Source organism: Trachurus trachurus (assembly GCF_905171665.1).
Source record: "Trachurus trachurus genome assembly, chromosome: 13".
NCBI classification, from domain to species: domain Eukaryota; kingdom Metazoa; phylum Chordata; class Actinopteri; order Carangiformes; family Carangidae; genus Trachurus; species Trachurus trachurus.
This window is the reverse complement of record NC_139892.1, coordinates 8,895,282-8,913,423: the sequence shown is the minus strand read 5'-3', so window position 1 is coordinate 8,913,423 and position 18,142 is coordinate 8,895,282.

The window sequence follows — 18,142 nt, the reverse complement described above, 5'->3', positions numbered from 1 at the left end:
TATGACAGTGACGACAGTGACGAAGAGGACGTGACCGATAATGAGGTGAAACGGGCCAGTGTGGCGCGGCTCTCGACTCTCAAACGCAATGCTATTGATGTGACAACAGATGTGGTTGTGGCGGAAAACCTGCTGAGACGACACGGCGATGATTCCAATTTACTAATGTACCACAAAAACTGCTCCAAAGAAATGAATCGAGCTCTCGATAAGCTTCCCATCGCATCCCACAGCGCGCAAGTCAAGTGGCCCTATAGGACATATCGTCATTGTGCCAGATACACTAGCAACATTGTGTAACCGGCAATGTGAAACCAAACACACGTCGTCCCCGTCCTTAGGTTTTTTTTTGTATTAGCATTCACTATTTGTAGATACAGTATAGTTCAAAACAGCTCCCCTCCTTCGCAGGTCTCGCCATCACACATTTCATGCATCATGAGTGTGGTAACCATGGAACCGAGCAGCTACATGCTGAAACCACTGGAGACGGTGGAGCTCTTAGTGAAAGCTCCTGCATTCCTTGCCGACCCGAGTAGCGCATTCGCAGAGTACATGATCGACAACATTATCCGACCCTCTGCTGTCAACAGTTCCATTTCAGCTAACGCGATTGTCGTGATATCGCAGGCTCACATGGGAGTTGCCCTGTTCAAACAACAGAGAGACACAAGTCGCTTACTCGCTGGCCTTGTATACAAGTTGTTGGTCCCCGATAAGACAGTGCCCATAGGTACTAGGTTCTGCAGGCGCTACAGGATTACAGACCAGCGTGAAGCTCAGCAGGGCCTCTATGATACGATAACCAACAGCGTTCAGACCAGGGATTATAGTCAAGTGTTTCACCACACGTCTAAGGTGGTCACGATGCAATTTGGTTGCCTCCTGGGCGTTACGGTACGCTCGGTGGCTATTGATCTGATTAGAAGAGAGTTGGAGCGGGTCAGCACTTCATGGGAGCTATCGAGGACCATCGATTTGTTAAGATATTGCGTTGCCCAACCAACTTTGACAGACAGAGTCGCGCAAAGGACCAAGACCGCCAATCGCGGTGAGAAATTGGACGCTATATTGCTCATGGCAGAACTCATGTGTGGCATGATCAACATACAACCCGACGCCTTCATCTGTGCTCTGGAAAACGCTCGAAGGGTACTCGGGAGCGATAAACCCGAGGTCTTGATCGTGGGCGACACCCTGTTCCGTGTAATCTCCCAGAGAAGCTCGCATGGTACGATATGGTCTCAGATCCTCAGTGAGGACACAACACTCACCCCCGAGTTCTCAGTCTACACCATGGCGAACGAGACCAATAGAGGCGGCGGAGACTATGAGTTCACCATGCAGCAGGTCACCCAGCAGGCCCTTGGTGACAAGGACCTAGCTTTCACAGATGACTCTGCCTTCCGTGACAGTTCGACCAACATGAAGGTAAACTACATTAGAGTCGGAGGAGGACCCACTGATAAGATCCCCATAGTACACATCGACGGGGTGCAGATGGAACACGGTAGCAATAGAGACACCTCCACTGAACACAAGGCCTTCTGCAACTCTGAAGGGTTCAAATGGGAGTATTTCACAGTTGGGTGCATGGCGCCTGCCTTGAGTCAGATCAACCCCTCGCATGTGCTTTCCACGACAAACTCTGAGGACATCAACTACAAGCAGCTTGCCCAGAGGTCACCTTCAATCTCCTACCTGCACCAATATGACGGGGCTGTTGCCAGTGTCACTCTTCGTAGCCTTCACGCTGCAGGTAACCCGAAAGAGCTGTTTACCCGTGAGCGTAGGAATAAACTGCAAAACGATTTGAACGTGCTGATGAGAGCAAATCCCAACGCCGTTCCTGTAGACAAACTGGCCTGTCTAGCACATAGCAAGGACTGGTACAGTAAGATAAAGAACCCCGCTTCCGTGCTTGAGTTTGACACCCGTTGCATGGCAGTACCTCGTCCACCAAACAGCGGTCCAAAGGGAGAACATGGTGGTGTTGTCGCCCCAGAGCGATGGGTGATTAGGCCGCGGGTGACTCTTTGGAACTCATCACCCATGAACAATATCGACAACGAGGTAGCGCAGATTGGCAGTGAGTTACTCACTCACTTTGGTGACACCGAACACGCCAAACACGTGGGAGAAAACTTGACATTCCTCGATCAAGCGCTCCATCACGAGCAGGGTCTACAATCAATGCAGGACATGAGAAACGCTATCTTTCGGGGAGATAAAACTCACAACAACGTGCTGGATAACGACAACTGGACCAAGGGAAGATTATTTTGGTCTTGGATAGCCGACCCCATATGCGCCGTAAACATACGCCGTGTTCTGGCAATCAAGGAGAGTACAGGTGTACTTGCCGCTCAGGAACGTACCGTCTTGATACAACTGGAGGGGTTGATGAACGGCATCATTTCGCTGTTCAAGGGCATAGTGGGGAATAGAAACAACTCTGTTATAGCATCAATGCCTGCAGTTTTCAGTGGACCCAGAGTCGATCCACCTACAGTGACCGACCATGGTTACCCTCATTCTTTCACCTTGGATGATGTTGACTATTGCAATCTCATGTACTGGATTATCCTCCCAGCTCTAGGAGCCCGTGTCTACCGAAGGGCTAAGGAAGGCCAATTGACCACTGCCCCCACCCCACTCCAATACAGAGAGCACGAGTTAAATTTGACCAACGAGTTAAACCTGCAGAACGACAGCGCTCTCACAGCGGCGTGTTTGCCCGCCGACTGTGTCTTCTCCAAGGTTGTGCCACAGGACTCTGTAGATGTGAGCGAACAGTTTGAGCCTACTGCGTCAACACACAAGTGTTGCACCGACGCTGGATTCAGTGATACGTCCGTCGTCACATACTTGTGGGCGATCAGACGGCAGAAACTGGCGTGCATCAGTAACAACCTGGCTAAGGTGTTACTGGGGATGCATTACAGCACCCTGTTGACCCACAATGTTATACATGATCACTATGACACAAAATACTATTCAGGTATGTCCTATCTGCTGTTCAGAGGTGTGCGTTTTACCGGATGTGGTGTCTCTCTCATGCAACAAAAGTCTGCTCTATACACACTGGGCACTGAAATCATCTGCAAACCCACGGCTCACAATACACATCAGGTGCACACGGTGAACCAATACTGTGAGTCTGCCGTGATACCAGACACACTAGAGTCTCCGGGAGTGTACATACCCAATCTCTACATGAAAGACGTACGAGGCGGGGATGTCACCATAGACACAGGTGACTGTTTTGATGTGGTGGTTGCAGAGGCGTTCAACGGGTTCTGTCCAGAGTCAGACAGCGCGAGCGGCTACCGCAGACCTCATATTTTCACGACCGGTCGCTCGGTGAGGCTCAACGGGTCGGTTACACGTGACCCTCTGATGCGAGTGGATGCCTACACATGTATGCCAACTCTACTCCATCCATTCAGCTCCGTACTCCGGGCTAAGAACAAGCCCAACAACGGAAGACACCGCCACAAAGAGGAAAGTAATCATAAACTCTTCTGCAACGCCCTTCACATGGGCGAGTTTGAGAAAGGTGTACTCGACCCCATCGGTGACCCATTCAAGGATACCGTGGAGAGAGTAAACGGTGATAAGCGTACCACAGACATAATGCAGCCAACTCTTGGAGTGGCCTTCTGTGGTACTTACAGCATAGGGTATACATCTGACAAGAAGCTCATGAGCGTCAGCGACGAAACGCGGGAATCTCTGGTCGATAGGCTAGCGCCCAGAATCAGCGGAACGGGCATATTTGCCTGCAACCCAATCCACACTACCTCTCGTTTGATCAACCCCATTTTCAACAGGATATTCGAAAGCACTCGATACTCCCGTGTCCTCCAGTGTTAAAGGAGGGAAGGGGCATACTATCACATACCGTGTTGTGTTGTTGATCGGAATCAACATGAACATGAACATGAACGTGGTGGTTCGTGTACCAACGTGGTGGGGAGGATGAACAACAGTAATGCATTCTCGCAAAACGTGACCAGGGGATTGTGCACCGTGACAGATTTCATACTCTCCTGCGGGGTTAACTTTTTCACCACACTGTTCATGCACCCTTTGGAACAAGAGAGCAACTTAACTCTGATCAGAAAGAAAGAAGAGGCTGAGGTGGACACGGCAATAAACACGGTTTCAAGATCCATAGCAAGCTTGGATGCTAGCATAGCTTTACTGAAGGAATCTATGCATACAATTACTGTGGAAACGGCCGAGTACAACAAATTCAAGAACGAACTGACTTCTACCCAGATGCAGAGAGCTGACTTGCGTTATTTACTTGGAGCACTTCGAGGAAGGTTGGATGTGCGCAGGTTGATTGGTGCGGTAAAGACTCTAGCTGACAATGCGGGACTACAACTGAATGCCTCTGCTTACATAAACAGGCAGGTGTTAACCCTGGCTGTGCAAAGAGACTTGGATGATAGGAGACAACCTGTTACTAAAGTCACAGTTGAAGATGCTTATGACGAATATAGGAGAATGAAACCTACAACTTTAGAGAATGTTGTTTAAAGAGTGGCGTTAAGCTGTCTAGCTGTCTTGGTGTGTGAATTTTGTCTTCTCGTGTATCATGATTTGGCTGCACTGTAAAATAAAAAATTGCATCCTGGTATACCTTGTCTGGTAGGTTAGGGAAAGAAAGAGAGAAAGAAAGATTATTGAAGGTGTATGCCAGCTGGACTGCTAATTCCCTTAACCTTTCTCATCTTGCTTGTGTACTATCTATAATTTGTAATAAATGTCCATGAACTAAAGTAGTTGTTACGTTATTATTTGTGTACATTCGATTAGTAACCATTCATGATGTGTGGAGTAATTCCTATAACCAAGACTGACAGTTTGGCCATTGATCCCTGATCTCAGGGTGGTGCCCCAAAATTGTTAGTTTGTTCCCCCTCTCTCTCTGCTCTGCTCTGTCCAAATCTCCTCCAACCCCAACTCCGTTATCAACCGAGCTACAATTTGTGGCTTCCTCACAACATCCTCCAAAGAAACATCCTCTTCCTTGGGTAACACTATCAGCTTGATCCTTCTTTGGCTTTCTGAACTGTTCTCGGGTCAAGTCAGCAACCACCAACACACCATCAACCATGTCTGATGCCATTACAATGGGTCAGAGAAAAAGACAAACGCCAGCCCTGCAACACACAGGTCTCCCTATGCTGTCCTGCCACTTCAACCCAGTTCACTGTCCTGAACTCAGCAAGGCATAACTGCCACTTCAACCCAGTTCACTGTCCTGAATTCAGCAAGGCATAGCTGCCATGGTTAGAGCTGTCGCTAATGGTAACTGACTCTGTTAATGAAAAGGTCCAGACTCACTCGGCCAATTTGAGACTAAATGTATACCCCTGTGACAAAGGGCTTTGGTTCCAAAAGTTGTGGGTTCAAACCTCAACTGGTGCAAAACGAACATTATAATGTCATCTGTCTTAACTTCCTATTCTCCTGTTTGTTGCTCAGAAATTTTGCCACAAATAGCCCGGACCTGACCCATTGCTCTGCAGCAGCTGAAATTGTTGGTTATATTTTCTGTGTGGATAACTATGGCTTCCAGGACCTATTTATTGCATATTTCAGTCACACTTTTTAAATTGATATAGATATATATCGCTGTATTTGCGATAGTGCTACTTTAACACGGTTATGATGATTCTTTTGGGACTTTTTTTTTCATCTCATTCATTGTTCAGTGTGATGGTGATGACACTACGCCCCAGGCTAGGAGAACAGAGGTGCAACATAAATGAGGCAGACAGGTGACTTTTGTAACAAGAAAAGCTGGAATTTATTGTTAACAGCTCAAGATGATCAATGGTCATGGTACAAATGTATGGACAAAGACAAAACAAAGTATAACAGAAAATAAAGTGAAGCTTCTCATCAGGGTAAACTAAGGCCAAAATAATAAACAAAAGAAACAATTTTCTCGACCAGTCTATCTAGCCCTGAGAGAAAACAAAAGAACAAACAAAATTACAATAACTAAATATATGCCATGATCGATCGAAAGTTGTGTCCGAGCCACCGCACACTTGGCCTGCCGGTACCCGTCAGCTGCCTTGGGAGTCCATCGAGCTTGCCCTGCTTGATAGGACTCCTTCTTCAGCTTGGCGGCATCCCTTACTTCCAGTGTCCACCACCGGGTTGGGAGATTGCCGCTGCAACAGGCGCCGGAGACCTTAGCTACGGCCACAGCTTAGGACGGCTGCGTCAACAATAGAAGTGGTGGAGAACATGGTCCACTCGGACTCAATGTCTCGAGCCTCCCTCAGAATATACAAAATGAAAACAAAGAAAATGATGTTGATACATGTAGTAATGATGAGTAACAAAAAAACAGTGTGGCTTTAAAACACAAACATCATGCAAATCGCTATCGCCAATCACTTTTATATAAAAGTTGCATTGGCTAGATCGATCGAAAGGTGTGTCGGTGGGATTGAGGAGATCCTCGAAGTATTCCTTCCGCCGCCCGACAATATCCCAAGTAGAGTTTAAAGGCTCCCCTCACCTCCACTGTAAACAGTGTTGGCGGAGCACTGCTTCCCCCTGGTGAGGCATCGGATGGTTTGCCAAAATTTCTGCGAGGCCGACCAGTAGTCCTCCTCAATGGAATCCCCCCCCGAACATTTCCCAGACCCGAGTTTATGCTTCCGCGACCGCCCGAGCCGCCGCACACTTGGCCTGCCGGTACCCATCAGCTGCCTTGGGAGTCCATCGAGCTTGCCCTGCTTGATAGGACTCCTTCTTCAGCTTGACGGCATCCCTTACTTCCAGTGTCCACCACCGGGTTGGGGGATTGCCGCTGCAACAGGCGCCAGAGACGTTAGCTACGGCCACAGCTTAGGACGGCCGCGTCAACAATGGAAGTGGTGGAGAACATTGTCCACTCGGACTCAATGTCTCGAGCCTCCCTCAGAATATACAAAATGAAAACAAAGAAAATGATACATGTAGTAATGATGAGTAACAAAAAAAACAGTGTGGCTTTAAAACACAAACATCATGCAAATCGCTATCGCCAATCACTTTTATATAAAAGTTGCATTGGCTAATACAATCACACAGCTGTAATGATATGCACTATACACGCTTGTGAAAAACTGAGGTGTACATTTCCATACTTTTAGGAGTAGCTGCATTGTGGTTGTTGTTGTTGTAGTAGTTGAACTCACTGACAATATTGATCAGGTTCTCTGTATCTTCAGGGGGGCATGTGAACAAACTGTTGGCCCTCTTGAGGTTAAGATTGTAGGTCATGTCATCTCTGACCCGACTGCGGATTGGATACTCTGTCACTTTTTCCGTGCCACATTTTGAGGCCACTAAAGCTATGAGGTGGACAAGACTAGAGCCCTCAGAAGGTTTGCAATCTAAAACCACTTTCAGCCGCCTGCCTTGTGGTGACACGTACTGAGCAGCGAACCACCTTGATAGATAAAACACCAGTCTTTTGAACTCTACGCATGTGGTAACATCTTTTAGCTCATTATCAACAAGTGTCACCTCCCTAGGCTGTCCATTCTCGAGCAATGAACTGCACCACATAGGCAAGATAATCTGTTTCTTCAACACAAAACAGCACCAGTGAAATCTGTAGTTATCAAGGTGCACGTTGAATAATTTTGTCAGATACTTGTCGGGACTGATCATCTTCTCAATGTTGGGCAGAGGCCGGGTTCCCACCAGAATGTGATCCCAAAAACCCGGTACGTGAGGGATGCAGACGTATCTGTGAGCCACCTCTTCTGGCATTGTTTCATTTTCCCAGTACTTGAAGGACATGCTGTCATTCATGTTGATGAGACGGTTAAAAGCTGAGTATAGAAGAAAACAGATGTCAGGCACTTGAACAAGTATTAGCTTTTACAACAAGATATGGATGGATGGATGGATGGATGGATGGATGGATGGATGGATGGATGGATGGATGGATGGATGGATGGATGGATGGATGGATGGATGGATGGATGGATGGATGGATCAATCTACTACATCTACCTTGTTGCAGGTTATCCTCGTGTAGGGCCATGTTCTGTATGGTTGAGTACACATGTTTGTCAACTTGTTCGTCACTCTTGAAATGGTCATTGGTCTCAACCTCCAAATCCCAGCCTCCTACATCCTCCAGATCAGGGCAACTCGCTATGTTGCTGATGGTTGTGTTAATAACCGCACGTGTGGACAATAGGTTGTGCACACGACAGCCTCCTTGTTCACAGTAACAAACTGTGCACATCACACAGCCACAAGCACATTGAACGGGTGTGTTCAGCTTCATCAAGTATTCGTGACAGATGACTGCCCTGTTGAAAGTCTTTTTACAGCTACAGCATATGATTGACTCTTTCAACAATGTCAGCAAATTACATGTCAACTGTGGTTGTGGAGGTGGTGGTAATTCTTGTGACTGTTGTAACACCATGTCCTCAGCAAGTGATTCAGCCCCTTGTTCTTGGGATGATGTCGTTATTTTCTGCTGGGGCTCGACAGGCACTTGTGAGCGCTGGGGCTCTTGGGTCTCTCTAACTTCAGGAGGTAAAGTGGTGTTCTCAAAATCACAAGAACTATCATAACCATAAGGATGTAGGTCTATAGGATTCATATCCGATCGTAGTAAATCTTCTACATTCACGGTAGTTACCCTGTAACAACAAACAAACAAAAAAAGGAAGAGGTCACCACCTTAACCTGACACAAATTATGTCATTTTGAATCATAAAATGTGTGAACGATACATACGGTGGGCTAGGTGGTGCAGACAAGGTCTTCATATCTGTAGAGTTATACCCCGGTGCATCAATCTCTGCTGCTGCGGTTGTAGAGAGCGACTCCCGCTCAAAGGACGCAGCTTGGGTCTCGGAGGAAGTGACCGTGACCGTTGTGTGAAAATCTCCAGACTCTGTTTGCTGCATAGTGGATGCAGCCTCCGTTTCCTCTCCATCGTGTGACTCGGGCTCAGATGACATTCCCTGATCATCGTCATTCTCATCATCATCACTTTTTGACTCGCTGGAGCTGTCCGAATTTGTTGAACTGTCCGAACTTGTTGAACTGTCCGAACTGCAGCTAGAGCTGCTTGAGCTTCTCCGCCTGTCGCCTGAGTGGTTTGAGATAGGGCTTATCCTGCCACTATCATCTTGAACATTTGTTTGTGGTGCATGTTCAACATTGTCATCAATAGAAGGCACAGACTGTAACTGAATGCATCTGGTGTTCACATGTCTAGTGTTTTTATTTGAAGTGTAACGTCTTACTGGTCGGGAGCTAATGTCAACACGATCCTCACGCGGCCTTCTTCCAGGCACGTTACAATGATTTACAGTGTTACATCTGCTCTCTCCATTGCTAGTGTTAGGTCTGCTCTCTCTGCTGCCACTTATGGGAGGATACTTGCTGCTGTTAGCGGTTTGTGATATGCTGCCGTTATTCCCATGTCTGTACATCTCACCTGTTTTAAGTGGCCATGCTTCTGGCCTACGACGTTTCACCTCTGTGATAGAAGAAGTGGGATGTGGCCTTCTTTTGTAACCCTGGGTCCGACCACAATGCTGAGACCTGCCCGTTGTGTTGGAAGCTGATCTATTGTCAAACAGTTGAGGTTTCCTCCAGTGCACAGCAGCATTCTGTCGAGGCCGACGATCTCCCCAACGTGAAGACTGAGTTATCTCCTCTTCTTCTTTGTATTGCCGATTGTGTTGAGCCAAATATTCTCCTTCATGCCGTATCCTCTTCTGTATGTTACGCAAAGGAGCGGGAGTCAAACCTCTCCTCTCTCTCCTCGCTGTGTTGTGTGAAGAATGATGTCCTCTGTCTGCCATGGCTCTCCTCTCTGCCATGTTGTTTGAAAAGTAATGTCCTCTGTGTGCCATACCTCTTGTCTTGTTATTCATTGCTTATTTTTATTTTCTGAAAATATGCTCCTCTACTAAAAACGGGCTATACAAATAAAATTGCCTTGCCTTGCCTTACTACTACCACTACTACTACCAAACCTCCTCCTTTCTGATCTCCAAACTAAAGCAGAAGCTACCTTTGTAGGGGTTGGTCTGGAATGTCCAAAGGTGATGTGACCAATCACTGCATCTGAGTTGCTCCTGGTGTCAGCACCCAACCATAAAACTATGACCCACTCACTGCATATGTATGAGGAGGGACTGGTTTTTGTCTACATTAATGGAATATGTAAAAATAAAAATAAAAATAAAAATAAAAATAAAAGCTCTTCAGCAACCTTGGGTTGAACAGACTGGTTTCTGTGTGTGAAACTTAATGGAAAGAGTCTAGTCTGTCAGTTTCTTCTCAAAAATGTGCCACTTAATTGAGGAGAAATTGGCAAAATGGGAATTGTACGACATTCTCCCATTACTCTCAGACACAGACACTGAGAAATTCCTGAAATTGGACGAACTGACGTGTGAAGAGTTGTGTGATAAGTATGGGAAAAGGGGTTTACTGTTAGCCAACAGAATCACAGGCTTGAAGAAGGAAATGGGCATCATCGAGAATTATCTGTTAGAATGGAGGTTTAGCCATCTCGTTTCACATTTCCGTGATAGATTAATTGACATGGAGACATTCTTGAATCTGTCATATTGTCACTACTTCAGTTTTCTGCGTGATCTGGGCGGGAAGATCGGCCCGGCTTCCAGGCAGAGGAAGCACATCCGAGATGTAAAGGAGGACATGATACAAAAAAGGTGAATTGTGTAGCCTATCGGTTATCTGAATTATGTGTAAACTTCATGTGAGATGTCTAACAGTTACTTTTTGACTCCTCACAGGTGCACTTCTTTCCGAATAGAACCCCCCAGGAGTTTGACAGAATACAACCCTACAGACCAGAGTGAGGGATCCTCTGCTACTGTGTGCTTAGGAAAAAGCAGGATGCAGAATCTACCTCCAGGCCTCCATGGTTGTATGAAGGTGACTGTAGGAACCGGTCCGATTGGAAATGTCTTCAGGTTGAAGTATCTGAAGGGACAAAGATACCAGTCTCCCTACATCAGGTTGACCTGTCTCAATGATGCCATACCCGAAGGTGAATATTGTCATGTCACAGATGCTTCAAATATGAAAATTCGAAAGGTGGTATGTATACCGGTTAGAGTGTTGGTGGATCTGATGCATATTATGCTTACTGGAGATCGAGGACTTGTGCCAGACAATGTGTACCACTTTGAAATGGATGACACTGATGGACTAGTGGGAAAAAACTACACCATGATACTGATAAACAGCAAAAAACTCGGACAGCCAAAGCCAAGACACCCTCTGATTGGTCCTGTGCATACTGCACATGCTGAGTGTCCACAAATATCAGGGCAATGGAGCATTTGCAGTTACCAGCGAGGAGGCCTGTTCATTTGTGCCCAAGAAGGTGTGTGTGACATATGGGAAGACATGTGGGCACACATATTCCCTCTGTGTCACAGCAAACAGGCAACTGTTGTGTTTGCAGCGGTTGACCACTGGCTCAAGGAGCGGTTTTACACCAGTGAGCTTTTATTGGAATGCCGTGTGCCCGAACAGATGACGCTGTTCCCTATGCCACGCCACAAGGACGGATATGTCTACACAGAGCACACATTGGAAGAGTTCTGGCCGACACTGTCTAATGAAGAAAATGAAAACCTGATGAAAGTAACGATAGGAGAGTGTTACGTCCCAGTAGACAACAATGAAGATCCCAACACAGACTTCACTCATGTTGAAAACTGCCAAAGTTATGAGGTAGATGACGACGATGTTGATGATTGTAGACAACCATGAGAGGATGAAGAAAGTGATGAAGAATTGTTGTGTGTTTTTTATCGAGGTGACATTTTACATTTTGGTTTGAAACCACTCAATAAAATGTGTTATGAACTTACTGTTGGCCTTGTGTGCTACTATCTATATGACATCCCGAAAAAGTTGAAAGAAATACATGGCACAGATGAAAACAAACAAACAAAACAATGTTGAGTTGTACGGGCAAGTTATCACACTTCAGAATCAGAATCAAAAGTCATGAGAGCTGGCCCTGAACTCTTTCACAATGTGATGGTCCAGTTTGGTAACAGCCCCATAACCAGCATTGTCATTGCAAGGGATCAGGGTGTGCTTTGTCCTATGATTGCAGAAAATATGACGTACTCTTTCGAAAGAAACAAAAACACAGATTTTTCGTTCACACAAAAGTTACTTTTTTATTTAGTTGAGGCAATAGTCTTCTTGTATACAGATGCAGAATTCTTTCATAGAAGTCACTAATGAATGCCATAACTGAGCTTTTTATATTTGAAAATGCAGTTTCAAAGCCAGAGTCTGAAAAAGGTTGTATTCAGAATCCTGTTGCTTCTTTCTTTCTTTCTTTGCATCTCATTCGCAGTCCACTGTGATGGTGACTCTTCTCGATGTTGACTGATAAAATCAGTAGCTCCATTGGCCTGTAGGAAACACTCTTGCTTTGGATGCAAGACACCATGGGATTGATTCCCAGTGTGAGTTTTACCATTTGATTGCCCCCTGCCCCCGCTGTACAGTCTCACAGTCATCGTTATTGTCTGAAACACACATGACTGTTATATAAAAATTGTAAATGTGTATAAGGCTTTCCAAGGTTTTTCAAACAAGAAGCAGAAGAAGACTCTATGGGGAAGGGGATTCAGTTCAACACACTGAACTTGTCTTCCCTGCGGGTCCTGAGTCAGGCTGCCAAACAGAGAGATGTAGGACATCTCTCACTTTTTCCTCACCACCAATCACTGAGGCATCTTTTGCATCAATGACATATTCATGGTGTTGGGGAAGGAGATTCAGTTCAACACACTGAACTTGTCTTCCCTGCGGGTCCTGAGTCAGGTTGCCAAACAGAGAGATGTAGGACATCTCTCACTTTTTCCTCACCACCAATCACTGAGGCATCTTTTGCATCAATGACATATTCATGGTGTTGGTTGATCACTTCATACTCTTTATCATCCAAGGCGCATGTTGTGGAACCATAAGCAGAGTTGAGGGATGGTAAATATATTGGCGAACACGGTCTGTACATATGGAACGATGACCGCTTGTTACAGATCCTGTAAATGATCAGTGTTAGCCCTAACACAATCATCACCGGAGCTGCTACTAAGGTGACTTTCAGCCAATTGTCCTGTTCGTAAATCCACCAGTAATTATTGTAGTAGTCGTTGTGGTCAACCATTGTTAAGTCAGACTGGTGGTCTTTGATCAGAGCTATCTGATATCACAAAAATGTGTCAGTGGTCTAGACGTAGAAACAAGTCATGTTACACTTTTCAGTACCCGGGGTAAGAATTTGACAACGGACACCCGGTTAATGGTATGATTACATGTTTTTCTTTATTGTACACATGAAACACAAATCATTCAGATAGATCAATACACATGTCATAACAGCGCGGGACCATTTTGGGTTTAGTATGTGGTTCGGCTGAGTTGTCTCGCCAGGTCGTCTCGCCCGATTTGAGTGAAGATCAGACTCGTCACATACAATGCGTGTGTAGTATACATGGAGATAATCCGCCGTGTGAGGACGTTGATGCTGATCACATCCATATGGTCGTAGCAGGAAATGCCATTAAAACCCTCGATGATCTCCCATGAGAGCAACAGTTTCACTCGTTTCACATCCACTTCACAGAGGTCCTTCAGTGCCTCTCGTAAGGGTCTCTTTAAGTTGGTATAGTTAAAGAATTCCACGCACTCTAAGCTGCTGTGCTCCTCCAGATCAGTCACTTTGATACGAGGGTCCTGGTGTTGAAGTAGATCAACTATGACGGTCCAAGCGACATCCCTTGTCAAGTAGGACCACATCATATCAATCAAACACTCAGGGTATTCCTCACACATGTTTGACCACTGATTCTTAACCATCTGGTCAATTTTGTGTGTCAGATCACTATTCAGAGGCAGTGTCCCGTATTCTTTTAGATCTGTGACCATCTTAACAAAGACTTCAAAATGTTTCCTTAGATAGTTGGCAAGTGTGGATTTCCGAGTTAGTTTCATTGTAACCTTGGATAGTCTTGTCTCTGTGATCACTGGGGTGGGGTGTTGTCTTATAGGAACTGTCCAGAGGGAGGAAGGGCTACTTTGTCATCTGCTCAAGGCTGCAAAGCAAACATTCGACCAACCAGAGGTGAAACAACCCACTGCTGTATCAGACCAGGTTGAGTTAAAGTATATAGCATATATATGTAGTCTAGAATTTCACACATTGTCTTACAACAACTTTAAACTTCTCATCTGGTTATTGGAATTACACACTAGCAAGACATGGCTGTACAGTCCTACCTGGTCATATGGAACCAATCTCATCTGAGTGACCGATTTAAAAATGTCAGCTTCGATAGGTTTCTGGCCATCCCACACAAACAGGCAATGGCTGCACACGGAGAAACCTTTGCAAAGCACCACCAAAACCTATGCGATACTCTAAGAAAGGCGCTAATGGGGAAACTCTTGATGGATCGGATGGATCTTAACCGCTCCCCTCCACCTGCTCCATGGAAAAAGAGAGCTTCTGACATAGACAAACTCGAGCTGAGCTTGAATAGACTTTCTATCAAGGATCGACTTGGTCCTCGGCGACGTCTCTTCAAGTCTACATCCCTTGCAAAAGAAGAACCACATGCCACTCACGGCTCCCACAAGGAGCAGTGTCGGGTGTCGGTAAAGGATCGGCTGGGTGGTCATGTGAGAGTGGCTTGTAAGAGGCGACAGAGAAGAGTCCGCGTCAGGATGGATAAACACAAGGAGTATCCCTACGTGGAGGGGGCCTTACATTGAGGCATTGCACTGCAGCTCTAACTCCAACTAACTTTTTTGGAGAAAATAAAGTGTAACTCTTCTGGAAAAAAATTCATGTCTACCCCCCAGGCCCCAGGTCTTCAGTCTATGTGACAAGCGTAACCCCGTTCCTCGGTTATGCCTTTAAAAAATAAAACATGAAAACTAAGATATTCTTTGTGTCTCTGTCTCTCTGTGTGTTGGTAGCACGTTGTTTTACACATGATAGAGGTTTATTCACCACACAGTCAGTGATTCCTAATTTAACTTTAGGCAAGGCAAGGCAATTTTATTTGTATAGCCCGTTTTTACAGTTTGTTGATGCAGGTGGCAGTTGGTGCAGCCTGATAGAGCTCAGATGGATCTGTGCAAACACAGACAGAGTGCAAGACACCATGGCCAAAGTACAAAGTGCAACAGACACATGATAATGACAGTTCAAAATGTGCTAAAGAGAGAGGAGAGGAGAGTAGAGGAGGAATGACATGCAGGAAAGGGCTGCTTGCTGCAGGATTTGAACTGGGGCTGCCTGCAGTGAGGACTGCAGCCTCAACACATGGGGAAGCTGCTCTACCAACTGTGCTTAACCAGAACCCTAAAATAATGATATCTTGATAACGCATTTACACATGATGGAATGGAAGTATAGAGTGCAAAACACAAAGTAATGACACATTCCAGAATAAGACTTAAGAGGTTTATTCTCGTAACACACATACACATAATAAAGGTATGTTCACAGCGCATTTGGTGCTTTATAACAAGACATAGAAGATTATACAGCAAAATACAAAGAAATAACACACTCCAGAATACAACTTTATGCTGATAATGCATTTACACATGATAGATGTTTATTCACTACACATTCATTCAGTGTTGTAAGAAATCGTTGAGTATACAGAAAGGAGAAAAAAAAGAAAAAAAAAAGCTATTTGTCAAAGACAGCCAATTCTTGGTCTTAACTTGTAAAGAGTCTGTAGGGCAAAAACATTTGTCTGCCTAACACAGCCCCAGTCCTTAGAACCAGATGGACAACATGGCTTGTACCATTTGCTCATGAAGGTCATTCTTCTCCTCCATGTTCTCAGCCTCTCTGACATCCCGTCCCCTATAAGGCCGAACAAACAGCGACTGTGGCTCAGCTCCCTCTAGCATCGTATTTCTGTAGAAGGGAGATGGCGGGCCACTCTTCTCTGATACCACCGCCTTGGCTGAAGTTTTCCCCTCCGGGGCCGACTTTCCCCTCGGAGGCCGATTTTCCTCTGGCAAGTCATGATTGTAGAAACACTTTGTGCCTAAAAGGCAGATTCCATGGCCTGCACGGAAGTTTCGACACGGTGTGTTCTTCATATAATCCCTATGGTTCTGAATCAGCTTCTGTTTGTAGTCTTTATCTACAATCCAGTACTTGCTAGAGATGTAGAAATCTGAAAATGTCTTACACACTGGACAACATTTCACAGTGTTGTCAGCTTGGTCCTTTACATTTCTCCATGCTTGGATGCACGTCAGACAGTAACAATGGTTACAGTTAGACAGAATGCCGAATAAGCGTTCTTTGGGATACTCCTTGTTAAACACCCGCTCTTTGCATGCACGACATATCATGTCTTTACTGCGCTGCCAGGCAAGCTGAAACCCTCCATGTCTCTCAATAGCCCTCTTCTCGCACAACAATCTTTGCAGGTCCATGGATTTCACTGCTGCTGTTGCCATTGTGGTGTTGAATACCTGATGACAGATGTGAAGACTATCACTGTTAGTCGTCTCTTTTATCTAGGTGAACCATCCAATCACAGACTGAGTATTTGAATATCAGACAACCCCTGGGCCAGTGGATGTAACTTATGTCATTTCAGTGGTGGGGGGGAGTGTGTGCGTGTGTGTGGGGGGGGTAGTAGTATTGTAGATTGTATTCTATTGCACCGAATAAAGAAATAATATCAGTAAATGTTAGGGGGGTGAAAAAAAAACGTATCCACTGTCCCATAGGACCGAGACAGGCAGTCCATTTCAACATTCAGAATCACTCTCAACATTTGATGTGTTACCTTTGCCTATGACATGCTTTGAAGTTGAAGTTTTGTGTCCCCCACTTTTGTTTTGTGCAATGAAATGTTAGATTTTGGCTGAGTAACTTCTGAAGATAATGACTGTTTTTTCTTCTGTTGCAACTGGAGCCGTTGCTGGGGCTGGGGCTGGTGTGACTCCGTTCCGTGAATGCTGCATTCCTGGCATTCCTGCTGTTTATGAGGCTGCCCGTGGTGGTGGTGTTGTTGTTCTTGTTGTGGCTGCTGCTGGGAGAAGCCACTCGCATTTCCTTTTTGCATAGGTGGAGCCGAAGGACAGATAGTAGACACTGTAGTCTCAAACCAGCTCCCAGGTACATCTAATAACAAAGTTGTAGCATATCTCCTCGGTGGCCACTGACACCTGCGGTTAAAGCAGTTATCCACAACTTCAGGACCCGCAGAGCTCATGCAGTAACGAAACAACAGATAGATGTAGTATCTGGATAGTTTGCGAGCATCCATGACTATCTGGTCGGGGATAGGTGCTTCATGACCCACCATCGCCGCCTTACATTCCATGCGGTGGAGAGACTCTAGATCTGCTTTGGGTACATACAACATATCGGCTCTCTGCCACATATCTCGCAAAAGTTGCAAGGTGATCTGAAGTTTACTTCCATCTTTGAACACTGTGTCACACAACAACCCTGTTGCTGGCCCACCTGCCACTATCAGACACTCGAAGAGCAGCACAGAGGCGTGTTCAGAAAACACAATCTCTCTACGAACACAAGCATTCATCTTGACTCTACTACCCACAGATGTGGTGGAGGAAGATAAACAGTTAGAAGAGTCAAGTAAAAATTAGAATGAGAAATGGAGCAGGTGAGGAAGGAAACCAGAAGCAGTGTTGTCGAAAGGTTGCTAAAAATGGTTATGGAGCATGATCTATATCACGTCAAGACTCTGCATTACGATGACTTGCGAGGAGTAACGGAGTGGCTTGGGGTAAAACACGACAACTTCCTGCTCCAACACGATGAAGACATTGTTACAGGACTCAAGATGTTTGTGGAAAAGTATAACCTCAAAAATGTAGGCGTGATGAGTATCAACGAACAACCTCAGATTACGGGGAAAAATCGCCTAGTGGTTTACATAAAAGAACCAGGGAGCAACAGCAGTAAAAGGGACTCCGTGGTCCTGTTCCTAGTGCTCAAATGTGGTGTGAAAGCACCCTACACCCAGGAGTCTATTCAGCTGATCAGGGAAACAAAGGAAATACTTGA